General features: G+C 45.5%; 1 pseudogene; it reads left to right on the top strand.

Moving 5' to 3' along the window:
- Positions 1-1,111: 1,111 nt before the first annotated feature.
- Positions 1,112-8,211, top strand: part of LOC135534573 (VPS10 domain-containing receptor SorCS2-like) — a 28,413-nt pseudogene continuing 21,313 nt past the window's right edge.

Below are 8,211 nucleotides of genomic sequence, written 5' to 3'. Positions count from 1 at the left end.
CTGACAACATCCCCACAGCATGATGCTGCCACCACCGTGCTTCACCGTAGGGATGGTGCCAGGTTTCCTCCAGACGTGACGCTTGGCATTCAGGCCAAAGAGTTCAATCTTGGTTTCATCAGACCAGAGAATCTTGTTTCTCATGGTCACAGAGTCACTAGTGCCTATTGGCAAACTCCAAGATGGCTGTCATCTGCCTTTTAATGAGGAGTGGCATCCGTCTGGCCACTCTACTATAAAGGCCTGATTGATGGAGTGCTGCAGGGATGGTTGTCCTTCTGGAAGATTTTCCCATCTCCTGAGGTACTCTGGAGCTCTGTCAGAGTGACCATCGGGTTCTTGGTCACCTCCCTGACTCAGGTCATTCTGCTCAGTTTGGCCGGGCGGCCAGCTGCGGAGGAAGAGTCTTGGTGGTTCCAAACTTCTTCCATTTAAGAATGGGGCCACTGTGTTGTTGGGGACCTTCAATGTGGCAGAAATGTTTGGTACTCTTCCCCAGATCAGTGCCTCGACACAATCCTGTCTCTTTACGGACAATTCCTTCCACCTCATGGCTTTGTTTTTGCTCTGACATTCACTGTCAACTGTGGGATCGTATATAGACAGGCCTTTCCAAATCATGTCCAATCAATTGAATTTACCACAGGTGGACAAGGAAGTTGTAGAAACATCTCAAGGATGATGAATGGAAACAGGATGCACCTGAGTCTCATAGCAAAGGGTCTGAATACTTGTGTAAATAAGGTATTTCTGTTTTTATTTTTTAGACATTTGCAAAAATGTTTAAAAACCTGTTTTCACTTCATCATTATTGTATTGTGTGTAGATATGTTTTTTAAATACATTTTAGAATAAGGCCGTAACATAACAAAATGTGGAAAGAGTCAAGGGTCTGAATCAGAAGGTGGATGGCAAGAACTCTGCTCTGTGACTGTCTCATCACCTATAACAAAGGCTTTTACTATAGAGACCCATACAAACTGACCACACATCGGACAATACCATAACAGTGATGTCTATTGCTTTCCGCCTAATCAGAAGGTGGATGGCTGACATCACCATAACAAAGGCCGGGGCTGGGAACGCGCTAGCTCACTTCTACTGACATGAGCGGTCAACTGCAAATCAGTAAGGAAACCATGCACTACCCACAATGCAGCAGCTTAATACCCATCAATCTGCCGACATGTAAGTGATTACTTCCTGAGTGGAAGGCAAAGAAGTGCAGTTTAAAGTATTCAATCAGGCAAACCGTGGTCGTGAACGTGCAGGGCTGGGTGACTGAGTTATTATTAGTTCATTGGTCCCTCAGACAAAGTTCAACCATAACTTTGTTTTAGAACACCCATTACTCCTCCCTCGTGTGTATCTGCTCCTCGTTTGTATCTGCTCCTCGTTTGTATCTGCTCCTCATTTGTATCTGCTCCTCGTTTGTATCTGCTCCTCGTTTGTATCTGCTCCTCGTTTGTATCTGCTCCTCGCTTGTATCTGCTCCTCGCTTGTATCTGCTCCTCGTTTGTATCTGCTCCTCGCTTGTATCTGCTCCTCATTTGTGACAGCTGACGCCAGGAGACAGGTCCGAGACACGTGTCCTCTGACAACAACACTATCACCCCCACGGTGTGTCCAAGACGACACAAACACTGCTACGACTCCATCTAAAAGGCCTGTCTCAAAGCACATTAGAATAATAATGTCTGATTGAATAGGAGGCTGGTGATGTTTAAGACCCACTGGTACATTTCTGTTAAATGTGGATTCATGTGTGTTGTCTGTGTTTAATCTACTGCAAACAGGCTACTTTTTTTGTTTATGTTTGAGAGGGCCAGGTACAGGCGATTTGATTGAGTGCACGTGATACCATCTGTACTGGAGTTGAGAGGGCCAGATACAGGCCAGAGAGAGAGAGAGAGAGGGACAGAGAGAGGGACAGAGAGAGAGAGAGATATCTATAAGTCCGGAACAGTAATGATACAGGGTAACCCCAAACAGTTTCAGCTGGACTTTCACCTAATCAAAGAATTAGCCCAGCAGGAGAAGCTCTTCCTTGATAAAGATACCCCCACACCGAACGGGTCAGACCAGACCTCTTCATTATGTAACCCCACAGACGAGCAACCCCCAGCGGAGAGTCAACCTCCCAGCACAGATTACCACTCCCTCATTGAAATGAAGGACAAATTCACCCAGCTGGAGATAAGGCAGGTGGAGCTGGAACAGCAGGTGATTACACTTCAGTCAGCACAGACCCAGACAACAGTCCAGCACAACAACAGCCCCTTAACCAGACCCGGAGAACTGGAGGTGGACAGAGACATATCTGCACTTTGGACAGTGGTGAGACAAATACAACAGGAGAAAGAGGAGCAGAACAGAGCACTAGAGGAGAGTATCAGACTGCTGGTGGAAGAGAGGTTGAGGGGGATGGAGGAGAGGATGAGGGGGATGGAGGAGAGGTTGAGGGGGACGGCGTGTGACAGAGAACAACTCACTAGAGAGGTGGCCACCCCCACAGAGAAGCCAGCAGAACAGCCCACCTCAGCACCCAACAAAAGTCTCGACACCACAGCAGAACAGTCCACACCAGACCCTGACCATAGAGTCGACATCACAGCAGAACAGACAAATGAAGAACCCCAAGCCCAGCGGCTCTCACCCATTCTGAGCACCCCCCTGTCAGCCACCATGATAGCCCTTCTGACAACCCCCCACACCCACTGAGGACAAACACAAGACACAGATTGTACTACTTATGGACTCAAATGGGAAATATATATATAAAAAAAACTTTTTCCCAAACACAGTGTGTCTAAACTCTGGTGTCCAAACACCCAGCGCGCCCTAGACCTTCTGTCTGAGGCCAAACTAGGCTCACCCAGCCACATAATAATACACACAGGCACAAACGACCTGAGAGCACAGCAGGAAAGGGTGGCCACAGCACTGAAGGGAGTGATTGAAAAGGCTTCTTCTACTTTCCCCAACGCACAAGTGGTTACTCCACCCTGCTACCACGAAAAGACTTCCACCCTGCCACAATACAGCGGGTAAACGCAAGTATTTCCCGTGACTGTGCCTCAAATGCAAACGTTTTCCTGGCCCACCACTCCACCCTGGACTTGAACAGCCTCTATGACCAGGTCCACCTCTACAAGGCAGCAGTGCCCACCTTTGCCCGAACTCTAAAGGACATCGCTCTCAAACGTATCCCCAAAACTTCACACAGGAGCACCAGATCAATAGACACCCCACCCAGACCAGCGAGACACCCTCCCAGACCTGCAGGACCCCCCTGGACCTACACATAGAGGACCCACGCCAAGAGGAATTACATCCAGACCACCGCACACCCAAACACATCCACACCCCCACCAATCAACACCCCCCCACGTCAACCATGCCCACACCCCATTTAGGCCCCCTCAGATCAGACCTATGCCACTCCTGCCCACCCCATGCACCCCACCCCCGCAAAGAGGGCCTCAACATGGAAGCCACACATACGCCCAGGTAGTGAGGGAGCAAACAGTCCCAACCCCCACTCTCACACTCGCCCAAGCCAATGGCATGTACCAGATGCTCAGCAGGCTCTGCTCACACTTACTGACCTGAGGCCAAACCATGACAAACAACATTGAACACTATGGAACAAAAAGCCTTCACTATATTATCCTGGAATATCCAAGGCCTGAGGTCATCTGCCTTTGGCCTGAAGAGCAGAAACCCGGACTTCACCAAAGAAATTGGTAATACAGACATTGTCATCCTGCAAGAAATCTGGTATAGAGGAGACAGACCCACTGGTTGCCCTCTAGGTTACAGAGAGTTGGTAGTCCCATCCACCAAACTACCAGGTGGGAAACAGGGAAGGGACTCAGGGGGTATGCTAATTTGGTATAGAGCAGACCTAACTCACTCCATTAAATTAATAAAAACAGGAACATTCTACATTTGGCTAGAAATTCAAAAGGAAATTATCCTAACAGAGAAAAAGTCCTCCTGTGTGCTACCTATATCCCCCCACTAGAATCCCCATATTTTAATGAAGACAGCTTCTCCATCCTCTAGGGGGAAATCAATCATTTCCAGGCCCAGGGACATGTACTAGTCTGTGGCGACCTAAATGCCAGAACCGGACAAGAACCTGACACCCTCAGCACACAGGGGGACAAACACCTGCCTGGAGGTGACAGCTTTCCTCCCACATATGCCCCCTAGGCACAACTATGACAACATAACCAACAAAAAACGGGTCACAACTCCTGCAGCTCTGTCGCACGCTGGGTATGTACATAGTCAATGGTAGGCTTGGAGGGGACTCCTATGGTAGGTACACCTATAGCTCATCTCTTGGCAGTAGTACTGAAGACTACTTTATCACTGACCTCAACCCAGAGTCTCTCAGAGCGTTCACAGTCAGCCCACTGACACCCCTATCAGACCACAGCAAAATCACAGTCTACTTAAACAGAGCAATACTCAATCATGAGGCATCAAAGCCAAAGGAACTGAGTAACATTAAGAAATGCTATAGATTGAAGGAATGCAGTTTGGAAACCTACCAAAAAACAATTAGGCAACAACAAATTCAATCCCCTTTAGACAATTTCCTGGGTAAAACGTTCCACTGTAACAGTGAAGGTGTAAACTTGGCAGTAGAAAATCTTAACAGTATATTTGACCTCTCAGCTTCCCTATCAAATCTAAAATTCTCAAATAGAAAACCGAAGAAAATTAACAACAATGACAAATGGTTTGATGAAGAATGCAAAAATCTAAGAAAGAAATTGAGAAACCTGTCCAACCAAAAACATAGAGACCCGGAAAACCTGAGTCTACGCCTTCACTATGGTGAATCACTAAAACAATACAGAAATACACTACGGAAAAATAAGGAACAGCATGTCAGAAATCAGCTCAATGTAATTGAAGAATCCATAGACTCTAACCACTTCTGGGAAAATTGGAAAACACTAAACAAACAACAACACGAAGAATTATCTATCCAAAATGGAGATGTATGGGTAAACCACTTCTCCAATCTTTTTGGCTCTATAACAAAGAATAAAGAGCAAAAACATTTACATGATCAAATACAGATCTTAGAATCACCTATTAAAGACTACCAGAACCCACTGGATTCTCCAATTACATTGAACGAGTTACAGGACAAAATAAAAACCCTCCAACCCAAAAAGGCCTGTGGTGTTGATGGTATCCTCAATGAAATGATCAAATATACAGACAACAAATTCCAATTGGCTATACTAAAACTCTTTAACATCATCCTTAGCTCTGGCATCTTCCCCAATATTTGGAACCAAGGACTGATCACCCCAATCCACAAAAATGGAGACAAATTTGACCCCAATAACTACCGTGGAATATGCGTCAACAGTAACCTTGGGAAAATCCTCTGCATTATCATCAACAGCAGACTCGTACACTTCCTCAATGAAAACAATGTACTGAGCAAATGTCAAATTGGCTTTTTACCAAACTACCGTACAACAGACCATGTATTCACCCTGCACACCCTAATTCTCATGCTTTGTTGATTTCAAAAAAGCCTTCGACTCAATTTGGCATGAGGGTCTGCTATACAAACTGATGGAAAGTGGTGTTGGGGGTAAAACATACGACATCATAAAATGAATGTACACAAACAACAAGTGTGAGGTTAAAATTGGCAAAAAACACAAATTTCTTCACACATGGTCGTGGGGTTAGACAGGGATGCAGCTTAAGCCCCACCCTCTTCAACATATATATCAATGAATTGGCGCGGGCACTAGAAAAGTCTGCAGCACCCGGCCTCACCCTACTAGAATCCAAAGTCAAATGTCTGCTGTTTGCTGATGATCTGGTACTTCTGTCACCAACCAAAGAGGGCCTACAGCAGCACCTAGAACTTATGCACAGATTCTGTCAGACCTGGGCCCTGACAGTAAATCTCAGTAAGACCAAAATAATGGTGTTCCAAAAAAGGTCCAGTCACCAGGACCACAAATACAAATTCCATCTAGACACTGTTGCCCTAGAGCACACAAAAAACTATACATACCTTGGCCTAAACATCAGCGCCACAGGTAACTTCCACAAAGCTGTGAACGATCTGAGAGACAAGGCAAGAAGGGCATTCTATGCCATCAAAAGGAACATCAATTTCAACATACCAATTAGGATTTGGCTAAAAATACTTCAATCAGTCATAGAGCCCATTGCCCATTATGGCTGTGAGGTCTGGGGTCCGCTCACCAACCAAGACTTCACAAAATGGGAGAAACACCAAATTGAGACTGTGCATGCAGAATTCTGCAAAAATATCCTCCGTGTACAACGTAGAACACCAAATAATGCATGCAGAGCAGAATTAGGCCGATACCCACAAATTATCAAAATCCAGAAAAGAGCCGTTAAATTCTATAACCACCTAAAAGGAAGCGATTCCCAAACCTTCCACAACAAAGCCATCACCTACAGAGAGATGAACCTGGAGAAGAGTCCCCTAAGCAAGCTGGTCCTGGGGCTCTGTTCACAAACACAAACACACCCTACAGAGCCCCAGGACAGCAGCACAATTAGACCCAACCAAATCATGAGAAAACAAAAAGATAATTACTTGACACATTGGAAAGAATTAACAAAAAACAGAGCAAACTAGAATGCTATTTGGCCCTACACAGAGAGTACACAGCGGCAGAATACCTGACCACTGTGACTGACCCAAAATTAAGGAAAGCTTTGACTATGTACAGACTCAGCGAGCATAGCCTTGCTATTGAGAAAGGCCACCGTAGGCAGACATGGCTCTCAAGAGAAGACAGGCTATGTGCTCACTGCCCACAAAATGAGGTGGAAACTGAGCTGCACTTCCTAACCTCCTGCCCAATGTATGACCATATTAGAGAGACATATTTCCCTCAGATTACACAGATCCACAAAGAATTCGAAAACAAATCCAATTTTGAAAAACTCCCATATCTACTGGGTGAAATTCCACAGTGTGCCATCAGAGCAGCAAGATTTGTGACCTGCTGTCACGAGAAAAGGGCAACCAGTGAAGAACACGCACCATTGTAAATACAACCCATATCTATGCTTATTTATTTTTTCTTGTGTCCTTTACCATTTGTACATTGTTAAAACACTGTATATATATATATACAGTGTTTTAACAATATATTATATATGTATATATATAATATGACATTTGTAATGTCTTTATTGTTTTGAAACTTCTGTATGTGTGATGTCTACTGTTAATTTTTATTGTTTATTTCACTTTATATATTATCTACCTTACTTGCTTTGGCAATGTTAACACATGTTTCCCATGCCAATAAAGCCCTTGAATTGAATTGAATTGAGAGAGAGCGAGAGAGAGAGATAGAGAGGGGGAGGGAGGGAGAGAGGGGGGAGAGAGAGGAGAGAGAGAGAGAGAGAGAGAGAGAGAGAGAGAGAGAGAGAGAGGGAGAGGGAGAGGGAGAGGGAGAGGGAGAGGGAGAGAGAGAGAGAGAGAGAGAGAGAGAGAGAGAGAGAGAGAGAGAGAGAGAGAGAGAGAGAGAGAGAGGGAGAGGGAGAGGGAGAGGGAGAGGGAGAGGGAGAGAGAGAGAGAGAGAACTACCCTTTTAATGTCACATAACTCAGGTCAGCTCTCTGTCCCCTCTCCTAGCCTGACTGTCACCTCCACCTCCACCTGCGCTGGGCTGACAACCCCTACGTATCAGGGACCGTCCACACCAAAGACTCAGCCCCCGGACTCATCATGGGCGCAGGTGAGTAACCATGACTACCACTGCCCCGACGACAGTGGTCCTTACGTCATTACTGCAGTGGCCATGGTTACATTATGACCAATCATTCTGGTTATTTGGCTTTACCTAGGAACACAGCATTACTTTCTGTATGAGACACTTTAACAGCACCCTGTGGGGACACCGACACTAAGACTGGGAACCCCTACAGTTTCAAATCAAATTGTATTTCTTACATGCGCCAGGTGTAGGTAGACCTTACAGTGAAATGCTTACTTACAAACCCTTAACCAACATTGTAGTTTTAAGAAGAAGAAAAAATCTATGAGAAATCAACTAGTTAGCTAGTGAACAGGAGTTGGTTAGGCCTTTTAGTCGAGGTACGCTTTAGACCTACTGGTTCTAGTGAGGGATTCCAGCCCCAGTCGTTACTGTGAAGCAGTGAGGGATTCCA

This window comes from Oncorhynchus masou, unplaced genomic scaffold, assembly GCF_036934945.1.
Source record: "Oncorhynchus masou masou isolate Uvic2021 unplaced genomic scaffold, UVic_Omas_1.1 unplaced_scaffold_3595, whole genome shotgun sequence".
NCBI classification, from domain to species: Eukaryota; Metazoa; Chordata; class Actinopteri; order Salmoniformes; family Salmonidae; genus Oncorhynchus; species Oncorhynchus masou.
This window is presented reverse-complemented; position numbering and strand designations above follow the sequence as displayed.